The sequence below is a fragment of the Lissotriton vulgaris genome, chromosome 5 (genome assembly GCF_964263255.1).
Source record: "Lissotriton vulgaris chromosome 5, aLisVul1.2, whole genome shotgun sequence".
Taxonomy (NCBI): domain Eukaryota; kingdom Metazoa; phylum Chordata; class Amphibia; order Caudata; family Salamandridae; genus Lissotriton; species Lissotriton vulgaris.
In genome coordinates this window covers 177885282-177898847 of record NC_141693.1, presented here as the reverse complement: position 1 = coordinate 177898847, position 13566 = coordinate 177885282, and the positions used below count along the sequence as shown (strand labels likewise).

General features: G+C 43.8%; 1 long non-coding RNA gene across 1 annotated transcript; it reads left to right on the top strand.

Moving 5' to 3' along the window:
- The first annotated feature begins 3074 nt into the window (after window positions 1–3074).
- Window positions 3075–6135, top strand: LOC147710420 (uncharacterized). The gene is made up of 3 exons (XR_015295626.1): window positions 3075–3162; window positions 4611–4733; window positions 5794–6135. It is a non-coding gene; the product is annotated as an uncharacterized LOC147710420 (long non-coding RNA).
- The last annotated feature ends 7431 nt before the right edge of the window (window positions 6136–13566 follow it).

The window sequence follows — 13566 nt, the reverse complement described above, 5'->3', positions numbered from 1 at the left end:
ATATTTCGCGTTGTACTGACACCAATCCCCTCCTGGTGCAGGGCATGCTGTCCTTTATGACAGGCATGGAAGGAGGGAGGGAGCGATGGTCTTGGCTGCAGCTCTGGCCTCGGACAGTGCCCCTGCTATTACTAGCGAGCGAGAGGCGCTGAGTTGGTGGTATTGGTATTGGTGGTGGTGGTACTAGCATTGGTGGTCGTGGTATAGATGGTGGTGGGATTGGTGATGGTGGTATTGATGGTGTTGGTATTGGTGCTGGTATTGGTGGTGGTGGCATTGATGGTATTGGTGGTGGTGGTATTGGTGGCTGCACTGGTATTGGTGGTGGTGGTTTTGGTATTGGTGATGGTGGTACTGATATTGGTGGTGGAGGTATTGATGGTGGTGGTATTGGCATTATTGGTATTGGTGGTATTAGTGGTGGTGGTGGTGCTATTATGTTTGGTGGTGGTGTCAATGGTATTGGTGGTGGTATTGGTGATGGTGGTGGTTGTAGTGGTGATATTAGTGGTATTGGTGGTGGTATAGGTTGTGGTATTGGTATTGGTGGAGGTGGTGACATTGGTAGACGGTGGTATTGGTGTTGGTGGTATTGGTGGTGATGGTATTGGCAGTGGCAGTACAGGTGGTATTGGTGATAGTGATCGTAAAGGTGGCGGTACTGGTATTGGTGTTGGTGGTATGGTGGCATTGGCTGTGTTATTGGTGTTGATGGTGGTGGTGTTGGTACTGGTGGTATTGATGTTAGTGGTATTGGTGGTAGTGGTGGTGGTGGTATTGGTGGTGGTGGTATTGGTGGTGGTAGTGGAATTGACAGTGGTGGGATTGGTGGTGGAGGTAGTATTGGTGGTGGTGGTGGTATTGCTGATGGTATTGATGGTGGTGGTATTGGTGGTGGTGGTGGAATTGGTGGTGGTATTGGTGGTGGCACTGGTGGTGGTGGTATTCCTGGTGGTGGTGGTATTGGTGGTGGTATTGTGGTATTGATGGTGGTGATATTGGTGGTGGTGGTATTGGTGGTGGTATATTGGTGGTGGCATTGGTGGTGGTATTGGTGATAATGATATTGGTGGTGGCGGTATTGGGCGGGTGCTGTTGGTATTGGTGGTGGTGATATTGGTGGTGTTTGTGATGGTGCTATTGGTGGTACTGGTATTGGTTGTATTGGTGTTGGTATTGGTGGTGGAATTGATGGTCATGGTATTGGTTAGGGGTGGGCGGAATTTGCGAAATTCACTTTCGCAAACTACCGCGAAAATGTCAAAAATCTCAGCGGTCACGCGGAAATATCGCGAAGATACAGAAGTTTTTTCCCCGCCCATACGCAATATTTGTGTAGGTGTGAGTGTTTGATTGATTCAGATGCTCCGTCCATCACCACCCCCTTTTGTACTGCATACGCAATATTTTCTGCGTGATCGCGGCTCGCCAACTTACCCATCTGGTCGCTCACAGGCACGTTCATCTTGTTTTTAATTGTCCCGCCCGCTCGCGATGCCTCCTTCCTGTTCCGGGTTGCGCAATGCATGCTCGCGTCCGTTCGTGGTACGTATTTCCTTTTCGGGAAAGCTTTTACATGTTCGCGCCGCTTTTTGCCTGCTCGAGGAGTAAATATTGCGCGTACTTGCGCATGTGGTATGTTTTTCACTCTATTGCATGGTTCTGGGGCCTGATTTTGAATCCTCCCTGTATCTTTGAAATCCTTTGTTTCCAGCCACTTTATTTGGATCTTTTTTATTTATTATTTCTCTAACTATTTTCCTGCTTCTATATTTTTGTTTTTTGTCAACTTTTTTGAGATTTTGAGCTACTTTTTCACTCTTTTCCTATTCCCTGCTATTTCCTTTACTCACTTTTTAATTTTATCACATTTTCTTTCCCACCCAGTCTCTCTCTCCCCAGAAGCATGCCAAAGGGTAGGGCTCGCCGCAGCCAGAGCCACAACCGCCTTCCTTGCGGAAGGTGGCGCCCACAAGGGGTGCAGGCACGGGCCTTATTTGGGGAGGTGGAGTAGGCTGCACTTATCTTCTTTGTTCAGCGACACCCCCCTTCTCCCCTCATAGCAGGTGGCAGGCCTGGGTCCGGGTACGGGCTCTGGGAGCGTCAACAGCGCTGGGGGAAGGAGTGCTGGGCAGTGTTCCGCAGCTCTGGGGTCCGGTGCACCCAGGCGCAGTTGACACACCGGTAGTCCGACATCCTGGACCGTGAGCAGGACCTGCTGGACCTGCTAGGAGTGGAGGTTCTATTTAATTATTACAACTTTGTGTCTGGTCTTCTGCTAGAATGTTGCTGCTTACATTCCAGGTTAATTAGGTTTACAAGTCTTCTGTGATTGTTATGACACAGGTGCTCCTCTGCACTACTACTAATCTTACTTGTTTGCAACTTTGCGTTTGCGCTCGCTTAGCGTGATTATGTAAGAGTTTATTTTAGAGAAATTAAGTTACGTAATGGTATTGTGACTCTAGTCCTTACTTTATCCTGTCACTAAGAGATAGGGGCGGATTGATACTTAGGTTTAGTTACTTTGAATGAGTTTGTAATTTTTTTAGTGGTATGCATGATGCCCCCTCAGTTACGTCACCTGCTGCTGGTACCCCAGTCTTTATTAGAACCTTTTCTAGTTTGTTCAATGAGTGGTGATAATAGGCGTAGCACTAGCAGAACATCAGCATTAATCAATCAACCCAAAATTTGGTGTATACAAAAAATTTAGTCATGTGTCCTCCATTTGACCCTATGCATTGTTGAGGACTAAAAGAAGTGGAAATGTACACTTAATGTACAATTGGCATGCATGGAATAGGTGGGCTAGGTCGGGTGGTACATCGTACTTATGCTTAGTTAGTATTCTGGAATCAGAATGGAAGACTGGATTAGTGTTGATAAATAGGAAGTAGTTGATCCACGAATCCCCCGATACTATTTGTTGACCAGATGAGATCGGTTAATTTTGTTATTGCAATTGTTGTTTACATAAGTGTTTTTTGACCGTTCTTTAAAAATATTGTATTTGTTTCACACCATCCATCAATGTTTGTATCTTTCTTATATCTTTCCTGTTCACCACCCAGGGGCAGACACAGACAGGGAGTGGGACTCAGTTGGCGGGAGAACCACAACACCAGGACCACACCAACGAGGGCTCCTCTACTGGCCCTAGTAAGTCTTCTTGTTTTTAATAATAATTCTTATTCCATAACATTTACCGCACCATATTTTTCCTGAACTATTGTTTCATTTTCCTAATACTATTTTTTACCAACAATTATCCTGTGATCTGTACTGTTTGGAAAATCTTGTTATGCCTCTGTTATGATGACACTCTGTACTACTACTACTGTTAGTCTATCTGTACTGTAGTAGCTAAGCTTGCCCAGTTGGCCTCTATTTATTTAAAAGGTTGTAAATAAAACTCAGATTCACCAGTAGCCCTAGCCATTGGGTCCAGTCCTTTGGGTCATCCTCATGTACTACTTCTAGTCTTATTGATCTGGAGTCTTTGTTAATCTTGAGGCCTTGCCAATTCACACCAACAAATGCCCAAGCAGATTTATTACTATTTTGATATGATAGGACATACTACTACTGTTGTAGGGATTTTGCACATACAGACCTTTGCACAAGAAAATTGGATGTTGGTGATGGTAGGTTGGTCCTTCCTCACACACCTCAATCAGAAGTTCAGAACCCACCAAAATCCCCTGCCCGACTAGTTATAGTAGTGTCTTGTCATAACTATTAGCTCTCCGAACCCTCTCCCCAAGATACCCAACAAGTACACAACCCAGAACATAAAACCCAACCTCTTAGCCGTGGAAGCAATTCACATGCTTCCTTTAATTTGCTCACTCGTGTAAGTCCACACCAAATACCACCAGGTCTATATAAGTTCAAAATGTTGTTTATTGACAAGCTCTGTACATTAACATAAACATTGTTACACTTACTTACAGTTGTTAATTAAATCATGATAACGGAACAGTGGTGGAAGCACCACCATCTCCTAGGTAGGAATTTAGTTTATATAAATTTATAACTGAAGATCTCTGAGTGAAGGGACCCCTCACCTTAGAATAACCTAGTACTGGTAGTTGTTGCATCATAAGCTCTGCAAAGCTCTGGTTCGTAGAAGGGAATCTTCCGTCTGTAATGCGAAAAGTGAAATGGTGCGCATTAGTATATTTCAAGCATTTCTCAGCCGTGCCAAAAAGTGTAGCATTTATGGATAAGCAATATGGACTAACAGTACACCAGAACTTCATAAAAAAGTGGCTTGTTAACGTTTCGGTTGACCGCTTGTATGCCGCGCTTAGACAGTAGCAGTGTGAGGTCATGTGGGCTCAAAGGTGTCTTATACAACAAGCTGCAAGGTAACGTCACATGTGCAAAAATAAAAGACACAAAGGTAAAATGGTTGCAAGGCTCGGGCTAACTAAGCAAAGGCTTGAATGACCCTAGGGACCATATATAACTACTAGTGTCTACTCGACTACTACCTGATTCGTACTAGTGATGTATGTTATATACTATTAACTCATTGTTCAATCTTGCTACTGACCAATAGGGGGGGTGTATATGATGCCTAAAAATTGTGTAATGTTTTCTAGGCGCACTACCCATGACCACCATTGCCGGGGTCAGCCAAGGCGACACGGAGAGAGAGGATGCAGCAGTTGCCGAGGATACCGATGGAGCGGTAGGGGGAGTGCCAACACCATTGGCGGGCGGTGGTAAATTAGATTCATAATCCTTAACTATTGTTGACATTACACTCACAGCAAAGGTTGCCCCCGCTGTGCTGGCGGTAGTCACCGCCGACCCCGCAGGGGCAAACCTCCCGCCATCCCTGTAGAAAACTAATGTGCTAAAAAACAAGAGCATTCACTGTCAATAAATAGGACGTGAATAGAAAACAACTTGTGTGATCCATGGTGTCAGAGGCTTTGTGCATTTAACTATATATCCCTGTAGAAAACATCCCCGCCATATTACAATGGCTGGGGGGTCCGTGGCAGATAGAAGCCGTCCGCCCATTTTCTGCACAGTTGACATGTCGACCGGGCTGAAAAGGTTTCAATATGGTGGCGGTGTCTGAACACACCACCAGCCATATAATCTGCATTTTGAAATGCCTTTCCTTGGTGGCATTGCCGCCATGGAAAGGCATGCGGAGTATGCTTGGGGTGCCCGTTGCGGGCCCCCATTGAGGGTACCTATCTATGCTATGCCTTTCAAAGCACAATGTGGCAGGCTTTGCATGGGGCCTGTCACGTTGTGCTTGTAAAAACACAACATTTATTTTTAGCATTGCGGCGGGCAGTGCTTTCGGCACCGCCCACCACAATGTTAAAAATACGGGATGAGCCCGCCACTGTGGCGGGCGCATCCTAATTGTCCCCACAAGATCTTCGCCCTTATGGCGGGTGGTCCCTTTTTAGCGTGCCATGCAATGTCCTAAGTAAGTAGGAGTTGTTGTGAACGTTTGAAGAGTGAAGAAGACACACTTTAATTGGCATACGGGCGGGAGTATTGAGTAACCAATGGCCTCATCTATCTGTGATTTCAACTCCGCTTTGAAAATGTTAAGGAGAAGACTAAAAGTCAGATCAGATCACCTGGTGTTCATCTAAAAAGTGAAAGATGGGTGGAAGGAAGAACGGGCGAGATTTAATAAATGTTTTGTACTGTGCTTTATAGTGCTACCATGCCACTATGTGTATAATTATAACTTGTCTTACTGTTTTTCTAAGAGTATATTTTACAATTGTCTTGTTTCTTTTTGATATACAGCTACTCCTTCCAAGGTTGATAGGAAGGAGTTGGCCGCCAAGGCACGGCACCGGAAACTGGAGGCAATACAGCGAGAATACCGGCGCTGGTGGTCTTGTCAGAGGAGGAGGAAGAAAATGCTGCAACACTTGAAGCCTCCTCCAGTGCCCCGGGCCCCAGAAATTGCCCTCCAGCGGTACGGCCCCACCATCTGGCAGCCGCCCGCCGCCCTAGCCGCAACTCCATCTCTGGTGCCCCCACCACTGTTGCTCCTGCTGCCGCACTCTCAAGCGCCATGTCCGCCGTTTAGAGGAGCAAATGCGTGTCGTCCTTCAATCCCGCCGCCAGTCCCTGTCTTAGTTCTGCCCCTTTTTTAATTCTTGTTTGGGTGGGTGAGAATTGGGCATTTGGGATTTTTAGACATTTGGACTTCAGTTTCTTACGGACATTGGTTGGGATTAGGAAGGGGGTGGGTCAGCTTTTGTGGGTTTCCTTTTTACATAGTTTATTTTTGTTAGGGTAAATTAAATCTATATTTATACTATGCATGCAATGTTGTTAATGTTTTGTAGGCGGGGTTACTGTTTTACATCACACTGTTTCCTTGCTTGTGCAGGTCCGCCCATAGCCAGTGTTTGATTTAAATAATTGACTGACTGTGTAAGACACAAACAGATAGATGCGACACCCTTCACTGATTGAGTTGTCCTACCAGTACTTTGACTCTCTCTTCTAGCCTATGCATTCTTCATCTGGACTCAAAGGGGTGTGTGAATTCATTGAAAACATGTCCATTATTATTTATTCCTCCCCCAAACTTCTCTTACCTTTGCTTGATGTTTAACTTAGGTACAGCGATGGCTGCATGGTGAAGATGGTTTCCTTTTTCTATTCTAACATGCCATGATTGGGGTGGTGGTGGTAGTAGTAGTAGTAGTAGACACCTGCAGGGCAGGATCATTTACAAAAAAAGAAAATGAGACAGTCAGTCGCCTTTAAGAGACTGTTCGAGGAGTAGTAGAATGAAGTACAGTTCAGAACTTACCGAGCAACAATAATATGCTAAATATTTTACAACAAAACCTAATGGTGGTGGGGATAGCCTACTAGACAGTTACAAAAACTATAGTTGTGTCGAGTCACTTGATTAGGCCTACAGTGTAACAGTGCTGTGTATGAGGAATGCCAACAAATCCAATCAATGCTGAGGTATATGTTCCTTTGTTAAATTAAAATCACCTCTAAAATATACTGCTCATGGGTCGGCAAGCAGAAGAAGATCATCGCTCTGCCTTGAAATTGAAGTACTGTTGTTTTCGCCACATCCGCCCCAGAAAGCGTGTGATTAATTATTGGTGTACATTTAATTTAGTCACACCTCAATAAGTCACACAGCCAGGGAGAAGAGGGTTAGGGCTTGTGGAATGGATAGCAAGGGGGTTTGAGGGAAGGTTTGACAGTGAAAAAGAGTACGCATGGACAAACAAACAACAATCTTTGAAGACTACCATATCCATATCAATATGCTAATAGAGAAAAAGGATATGCATGCATGATGATGATTGATAAGAAAACCCGGATTACATATACTTCTTGTTCTGTTGTTCCGTGCTTAATACTTTTACAGATAGCAAATAGAATTTTTGAATATTGGTAGGGATGAATCATAAACAGAGTGCAAACCTAATGATAATAACAACAACAACAGAAAACACACTGTTGTAAAGATTGTAGACAAAAAAATGAATCCAATTATTTAAAAGAAGGTGAAAATTGATACTGTTACTGTGTTATCCTGGTCAAAAATGTGGACTAGATTTGCATCTCGGCATTTCTCTTGGTCCTCTCGTCCATCAATCTTGGGTGTCGCCACTCGCCAGTCACCACTGCCCGCCTGGAAAAAATTTAGATTTATTGGTAAGGTAAGTGTGCATTGTAATGTTTTACCAAGTATAGGGCAAGACCCGGCCTGTAATTGTAGATGGAAACACAAAGGGGATATTGAGAAACAAAGTTAAAACAAATGCACAAGTTATGGTGTAGTCATAGTGCAATACAAGAACACTTTCCGAGGCGGCATGTATTCATAATTTCCACTCTAGTCTGTTTCCAGCATTGACCATCAAAAACAACAGGACAGAGCAGGCCCACAGTGACAGGCCTGACGGCACGTTGCTTAGCACATCCTCCGTTTAGAGTCTTTTTTTTTAAAGAGTTGGACAAAGGCAAAGCACATATCCATTCCAAACATAGCATTTTACAATTTAAGTTAGTTAATTAAAAGCACTGCACATTTATCCCACCGCTATACATGACTCCACGTCTACACTGACATTTGGGTCTGCTGTGGTTGTTGTTGACGTGTTTACCTTTAGGCTTTTATGCCACGCATGAAACGTCCTCCTTTTTATAAAGTAGAGTCACTGGAACAGGTTGATTATTTGATAAGTTTATTCGTAAGAAAGACGCCGAGATGTTGCCACATGCAACTGCTCATCCCGACAACCACGTAGTCTACATTCCAGCCAGAAAGAAATATCAACATTCTAAAGCAATTAAAGGAACAATATTGAATAGCAAACATGGATGTAACACATCTCCCTATCTAAAAAAAAAAATAAAAAAATATATATAAATAAAAGGAAAAAATTGATGATAAAATACATGCTATGTACATTCAAAAATATAAAATATAGTCATTAAGCTTAAAAGGTTTCTCCACAATCCGTCCAGATAATCTTCTCGTATTTGGAACACATTTCTCAACAGATAGAGATGACTTTCCATCAGTCATCTCCGATACTTGTACTGACTGACTGTGAAGGTCGGCCTATAGTAGAAGTACAATTTTGTTATTACACAACAAGAGTAGAACTAATATTGACTTGAGTCACTCTTTAGTGTGTACAGTAAGACTACTAGTACACTTTGACTTCACTTCGCGCACAACAAACAAACAACAAAAACACCAATCGTTCAGAGTCAGGTGTCCAATGCATTCCATTAATTTTCATTACCTGTTCCTTCTCATCTAATTAACATGCTGTCTTTTTCGTCATCATCATCATCATGGACGGTGCTGTTGTCATAGTCAGTGCGCAGATTGAATCCCCTTCTTGTATTCACCAAAAGCAATGTATCAAGCTGCAGTAGAAGTACACATTTCTTATTTGCAAGAAGGAGAAAATTCACCTTTAGTTACGTTTAGTGTGTACTGTAGAAAGATGATTACTGCACAATGACATAACTTCATGCACAACAAACAACAACAAAATCACTCAGTCTGCGACTCTGCTTCCAATGCAATGCATCAATCATCATTACCTGTTCCATCTCATTTTCATTGGCAGTCTCTCTCGGCTCTGAAAGGAGGATACATATAGTAGTCATCATGTTCCACTTCTTTTGGCTGGATTGGGAAAGTTTTTATTTTTTCTTTTATTTTCCATCATCCAATCATCATGAGGGCAATGGATTTAGGCGGGAGATTCAGTATGATGGAGCGGAGGAGCTGGAGACGGAGGACTGTACTCTCAAATGCAGACACCTGAAAGTTGTATATTGAAGTAAGAGGAGTAAAAGACATTGGTAATGGAATGGATTTATTGTGATTCACAAGTTTGTAGCCGGAAAGACAGACAAACAAAACAAAGGAAAAAAAGGGGGGAAGACAGTAAGTGCAAGCCTAATTGTCAGGGAAGTATAGCTCCTCCTCAAACTCTGGGGGTACAGCCAGTAGTAGGTAGTCCTCCTGTGACACACTACTTCTGCTGTCCTCCTCATCTTCCTCCCTTGCTTCATGTATTGTGTAATTCGGTGGTATGAAGTGCTGATTCATTTTGATCATTGTGAACCTCTCCACGTTTTTTGGCGAGAGACTGGTCCATCTCACTGTTACAATGGAACCAGCAGCACTGAAAACCTGTTCGGAAGAGACACTTGTGACTGGACAATCCAGATAGCTTATCGCCAGCCTGCAGAGCAGTGGCCATTCAGACCTTTTCCTATACCAATACTGCAATGGGTTTTGATCAATGTACACCTCTGTTGGGTCGTCCAGATAGGCCTGGACCATCCGCTCAATGTTCAGGTGTGCCGCTGCTAACCTTTCGGGCTCTTTTCTCTGTGCATCAGCACTGCGCTTATTAATGCCTAACTATAAATACCAATCGTCTAATGATTCTACTGGGCCTAATGATTATCCAGTTATTGTTCCTGTTGTCGATAGTGATGGTGAGTGTTGTGATCCAAACGCACTGCCCTCAGCCTCCAAAGTTGCACTTGATGCTGCATGCCCTTCTGCAGTACTTCTTGTCGGTTGATCTTGCAGGCTTTTAATTAACAGCCGTTCATTTTCCAACGTACTTGCTGAGGTTCCGTGACGATTTGAACCCGTGTTTTCAACATTGTCGTAAATACATAATATTGGTATCAGCGAACCGCAAATGATCCATTTAGCATATCCTGGTGTTTTCACTATGCTAAGAGCAAGAGTACTCCTGTTACAAACACATTTCCGATCTACCCATGGCATCCATCTTAGATTATGGCAGCCATTTTGTGTTTCTTGCCCTCACATACGCAATGATCTCTGATTACTTCATTTCGATTAAGGACACGTAGGCTTAGCCGGCGATTCACCTTTCTAGTGACACGTGCACCTTAGAACAGAACATGCCGTAGCTGCATGACTCGACAAAGGCTGCCTCCTCTGCCCGAGGCCAGCCCTGCTATACTGGTTCTCATGTTCTTTGGCCTGATCATGATTAGGCGGCCGAAGCTGGTAGCCTTGCCCATTTACGACCCACAAACATCTCTTATCCTGCTTTTCTATCATCTGCACCTGGCTCTGCTCCTTTCCTTCTGGGCCTTTATTAGGGGGAGGTAACGAAGTTTACGATGAGGCGGTCCGGGTCTTGAATGAAAAGTTGACATGAGATTATGATGGAAAAGTGGGAACCCCTCGTTCGTAATGTTTTGACATCAGATATTGCCGACGATTTCTGTACAACGCCAAATATTTATTGTTTAGGACACAAAGGTTTGGGAATGTATTACATGTAAAGAATTTGCCTCAAGCTCAAATTTTAGTATATAAGGAGCAACCCTTTTTGTACGAATCGAACAGGCTCCTAAAATCTGCCCGTGTGTAGTTTCTGTGACTTCTGTGTCCCTGCAGTAATAAACCTTTGGTCTTTGACGCCACCATCGAGAAGCCCGTGTTTCTGTTTATTTGTGCATCGAGACAGGTGGAACTCCGGGGTCTTCGGGTGTTATCCCTGACACCTCTGGACGGAACCAAAAAGTCCAGAACTCCAATTGGCGCCCAACGTGGGGCGATGTCATTCGGTACCGGTCCAAAAGCCTGAAGAGTTCGAGAAGCTTCGTGTGAAGATTCCTGAGGGAGGCGCCCCACTTCATCGATCCCGGCATATCGCAAAAGTGGCCCGACGTTCTCTTCCACGAGGGTTCCCGTTCAAGACGGCTGCAGTGGTCCGTTGCCTTGACCGTCGCCCTGTCTTGGACCCGAGGTGCAGTCCTTAGTACGGCGAAACGTGACGGGTTTCTCCTTGGTGACGTCTTCAGTGCCTCAGTTAAGTATTTAGTGGTTGCTAGTTGGTTACTTCGTAAGGGTTGTTAAAATCCTTTTAGTTCTTGGTTTGGTTTGGTTTCGTAAGATTATCACTGGTTGTTCTGGTTACGATAATCTATTGGTTTAGTCTGGGTATCGATACATTTGTTCGCTTTTGGTAGGCCTAAGTTCTTGGTTCGAGTGCACATTCCTGTTTGTGTTTGTTTGTTCTGTGTTCCGGATTATAAAATGGTAAGTCGGAAAGATTGTATGTTGTCGTGCTTTGGTTGCAACAGTGATTCCCGGTTGGAGGATTCATGTCTGGTTCCTCCGATCGGAACTCCCCTATATGATCTTTATTGTAAGTTTGGAGTGGGTCCTATATCTTATAATGAGGTGTGGGTTCGATACACTGAAAAAGATGGTGTCCTTAGTTGGCCACTACATGGTAGTTTTGAACCTGAAGTTCTTGACAATTTAGAAGTAAAATTGTTTAAGAAGAAAGCCCGGCCGGCAATGTTTGATTCTCTTCGTTAATGGCGAAAAGAATCTAAACAGAGAGAAATTAAAAGGTTGAAAAAAGAACAGAAAGAGCAAGAGTTAACTTTAGAACAAGCGGTTAAACAGCTGCAAGATAACGAGTCTGAGAAAGCAATGGAAATAGCTACTAGAGAGCGTAACTTAGCGATAGATAAGTGCTATCCTGCCTTGCCATCGAGTACAACTAAGATAGTAGAGGACCCCGAAAACGATCCTCTGTTGTCTTACTTGTTACGGTCACCCCCACCGTATGCACAAGGTGCTACGGCTCCGCCTGTACCGAATGTTCAATTGCCGGTTGCTGGACAACCTGGTATTCCTGCTCCTGCACCTCAGAATCAAGCTCCTGTACCTCCTGTGGTTAATGTAAATGTTCCTACGACACCTCCTCTTCCTGGGTTGCCGACTTCTTTGCCTATATGTGTATTGCTTACACCTACTGTTTCACAAGCTACCTTGCCTGATACTCCTACTACCTTGCCTGATACTTCTACTGTTTCTGGTCTATCTGTTCCAACTGCTACTGTGTTCTCTACATCTGCTAGTATTATGACTCCGCTTTCCGTTCGTCGAAGAATCACTGATTCTGTCTCTAACATTCTGTCTCCTTTCTATAAATCTTTAATTAAGACTCCTACTTCTGAGTCTGTGCAGAGACGTAGTCAGCTCCCAAGTACTGAGGAACGGGGAGTATTAGATTCCACGGCTCTCAGATGGATTTCGAAGAGTAGGAGATATAGTACTAGAGATGTACTAGATACATTTATGCAGTGGAACGAACCAACACAAAGATATGTGTTCGACGAGATGTGCTCCCTTTTACGTGAGGAATTAGAAGAAGATGACTCTGAATCAAATCTAGAAGAATTAATTAATGTTCAGAAAGAGTTTGCTGCAGGTACAATAGTAGGTCAAAATATAAAAGAAGCGATGGAACTAATTTTAAGTTTTAGGAATGATCCATCACTTCGTTCACCGAGGGACTTAGAGAAAAGTAGTACGAGGCAGAATCGCCAATATCCAATGAGAGAGGTTCCACCAATTTGGCGTGAAGCTGTGCAAGCTGACGCACTAAATGGTGTTGTTGCCGCTCCGGCACAATTCCAGAGAGTGTGGATACACATTCCGTGGAAGCGAGCTGAAGTGTTAGCAGTGAAACAGGCCTTGCCAGATCCGCGTAAGAATCCTGCCGGATATTATAAGGAGTTGGCGCAGACAGTTGAGGCTTGTGTAATGAATCTAGCGGACATTGACATGTTATTTGGGAATGTAGTTCCACAACCCATTTGGGCTAAAATTCGTAAAGAGAATCATCCAGTTGCCCTAGGTGGTGACTGAGCAGCTATAATTGCAGCAGACGGTCAGCAAATAGGTGGTTCTAAACCCGAACCTCTAATTGCTAATCTTCCAGGTAGGATAATTGACTTAATGAAGACTCTGATGCCAGCATTGCGCGTTAATTGGGACAAGTTGTCCGCATGCAGGCAGAAGAAAGACGAAAGTGTATCCGACTTTTTCACGAGGTTCGAAGAGACTTTTGTAGATCATAGTGGTCAGGATATGAGCACAGAAGGAGGACAGAGATTGTTTGTCGATAAATTTGTACACAATCTGCTACCAGAACTCTGCAATAAATTGAAAGATTCCGAGAGTGCGTGGGCTGTCTCTACAACTGCGCAAAT